Source organism: Pinus tabuliformis, chromosome 1_1 (assembly GCF_031772625.1).
Source record: "Pinus tabuliformis cultivar Carrire ecotype Pingquan chromosome 1_1, CPIR1, whole genome shotgun sequence".
In the NCBI taxonomy this organism is placed as follows: domain Eukaryota; kingdom Viridiplantae; phylum Streptophyta; class Pinopsida; order Pinales; family Pinaceae; genus Pinus; species Pinus tabuliformis.
Genome location: NC_142297.1, coordinates 335,155,952 through 335,159,298, shown reverse-complemented (window position 1 = coordinate 335,159,298; position 3,347 = coordinate 335,155,952).

Here is a 3,347-nt window from a genome sequence, read left to right as displayed (position 1 = left end):
TCGGTTAGCCAATTCCAATAAGGTGGAGGTTGGTTCCACTGATGTGATGCCCAACTTTTGACAAGTGGTGGTTGTTAAAATATTAATTGTAGCCCCTCAATCAACTAGGGAATTTGAGAAGGTTTATCTATTGATTTTTGCTGTCACTACTGGATTCCCTGGGTCTTCATATTTGACAGGTGCTTCTCTTCCTGATAACAGATCAGATAGGGTGCCAACTACTTGGACTGTTGTGTTATTTTTAATTCTCCTCCTTTGTTTTTTTATACTTAACTCTTTGATGGTTTTTGCATACATTGGGATATCTTGGATAGCTTGGAGGAGTGGGATTTTTATATACAAATTCTTTAGTTCTCCTAGAATATCAAATTCAGAATGTTCTACAGGGCGTGGTATGATTAATCATTCTGGTAATGGGAAGAAGATGTGGTTGCTTTGTCATGAGTCTATTGTCTGACCACAACTTCTTCTTGTAATGGTTGTTCTGTGGGTAACTGATTTTCAACTTGAACATTTTTGTCTCCCTCGGTTTCTATAATGCGTCCAGACCTTAATTGAAGGTCGTTGCACTCCCTTAGATCGGTTTCCAGTTTGGTGTTTCAATTATTTGAATAGATTGAACCGGTCTGTTATTTGGATTCGGGTTGGGTTGGACTAGGAGTTGCGGTCTTAGGTTGCACTAGGGATTTTTTTGTAGTGCATACGGCACTGGCAGTGTAGGTTGAGGGAGTGGAAGGGTTCCTGTTGGCTGATTCATCGGTCTTTGCTAGTTTGTCTACTAGGCTTGACTCTGCGAAGTGGGAGGGGACCATTGTGTTGGATATGCCTTGTTTTGCCAATATGGTGGAGAGTAGGGAAAATTGGCCAATTAGATTGGCTTGTTTGATTTGGACATGGTGATGAAGGAAATGGTTGTTGTCACCAGTTTGAAAAGGGAGGCTGATTTGCCACATTATATTATATTGTTGAGCATGATATTGTGGAGGATGGAAAGAAGAAGATGGATCGGAGGACATACCTGGTTGTCGAGGCTGCCATTGACAGCGTTGATTGAGTAGGTACGCCAACTTTGATTCTTCTTCCGCTTCTTTGTATACTACTTTCAAACCCAGAATTGAGGGGAAGTTCTCTGTGGAGTGGTCTTTTGTACAAATAGCGCAGACTTGAACTGCATCTAGTGGGCACTGTTTGTGGTTGTGTTTCTTTCTGCATCTAGGGTAGAATATTGCTAGATTTTACTCTGCTTCTGCTTGTTTCTGTTTCGATTGCATAATATCGAGCCGCGTTGTCAGAGTCCCCAATATATCAGTTTTGAAATTCTCCAGTAAATTTCCAATTTCTGCGCAGATTACTCCTTCACCGGAGGTCTTGTTGTCTCTTATGAACCTATCACGGTCCTCTAGTTTTAGCCTTGTGCTTCCTCATGAACTCTTGATACATAAATCAATAATGTCAGCGAAATTTTCTTGATAAATGTCTCATTTTCCCATAATGTTTAGTGTTTCAACCCATTGTTCCTTCATTCCTTTAATTAATGTTGTTTTTAATACATTGTTAGGTAAGGGTAATGATGCATATGGATATCTTTGAAGATTATACTGAAAACGTTCAACATATTCTTCTAGTGTCTCATTAGATCTAGCTACCATCTGAAATATTTCATCCTTTAACTCTCTAGACCTATAATAATCCTGATATTTTTTCAGGAAAGAACCCTTCCTCTGATCCCAGTCATTTATGACACCTCCACCTAACCACATAAGCCATCGTAAAGCAACCCCTTTTAATATAGAGCGAAATAATTTCAGTTTTTGGGGATCAGTGGTATAGTCATACCCTCTGCATAGTACATCGAATTCAAATAAAAATGTGTCTGGATCTTCCGATGTTAGGCCATGGAATGTAGGGATATGCTAGAGAGGAATGGCCTTCATAGGTGCATTAACTGTAGTATCTACAATGGGATATTTCAGTGTGGAGGTTTGGGGGATTTTCTGGTTCTGGGCCATTTGGTCAAATATGTGCCAATATCCTTCTAGGATTTCTAGGAGGGTATTCCTAGGCTGGCTAGAAGGAGCAGGAATGGACTTAACAGGAATAGCCTTAACAACACTTCCTTTGTATGGGATGATGAGGGTTCCTTGTTGAACTATTATCTGGGTGGATCTTAGCTCTTTAGGTTCTCCAGCTTTGTTCTGGATAATTTTGATAGCACTTCCCTTATCTGGTCTGCTTAATGGCTGAACTATTCCAAGAGGAGATCTTGGTTCTTCGGTTTCCCCTATTTCTCCTCCTCCTTCACAAAGATTACTAAGGTTCCCTTCTTGTAGTGATTTTGGACTAGAATTCTCAATTTCTGGAAAATCGTGCTCCTCTGTTTGGCTATGCAACTCAGCAAAGGCTACAAATGGTGATTCTGTGGCCCGAAGGGAACTAGTAGGTTGTCTAGAAGCAGCTTTTCTAGGTCCTACTGAAGGTTGAGATTCTGTTTTTTTAAGGATTTCGTCTACAAAGGTCGATCAGCCAAGGGTCACCAGCCCCTTAGCTTTATCAGGCTTGGGTAGTGGTTTAAGATTCTTTTCAGGCTTTTTCTTCTTAGTCATGCACACAAATCAAATACTTATTTCTACACAAAATAACAACAAATCTACAGGAAAGCGGGTGGGAGAGCAAGGCTATTACATGCTCCACACGCAGGTTCTTACCTTCCGTTTTTAAAACCCAACTCTCTCCTAGCAGGTACTTACACTACTCTCTTTTCAAAAGAAACAAATGTCTACACTCTTCCCCGGCAATGGTGCCAAAATGTTGAGCAGTAAAAAGGGTCTTTTTAACCTCTATTTACTCTACATCAATTATCAATCTAGGTACAATTTTTAATCTCAAGAGTGTACTCAGTCTGAGGCGGTCACTCATTCAAGAGCAATGTCTGTAGTATAGTTATTTACAAAAGTAAATAAATGTTGGAAACAAACTCTAATTGTAATGGCAAGAAACTTAAATGCTTTGTAACTAAGTCATTCACTTAAGAAACTACAACAATCATCAATCAAGGATGCAGTAATGATAACTCTTTCCTTTATAAACTGATGCAAATGAAAATTAATCAAAGACAAGATCTCCAATCTGAGAACTTAGACAACAGTAGTCAATGTTCGTTACAGTTGTGGACTTCCTATTCACACCAAAGCAAATGCTAGAAATAACAATTCAATTAATAGAAAAGCAACAACAACTAATCTATTGAAGAGATCGAACAACAAAGCTTAATCTACAGGAATGAATTAAGTAGCAATATTAACTGAAAGGAATTGAACAACAATCTTTAACTAACAAAGGAATTGAAC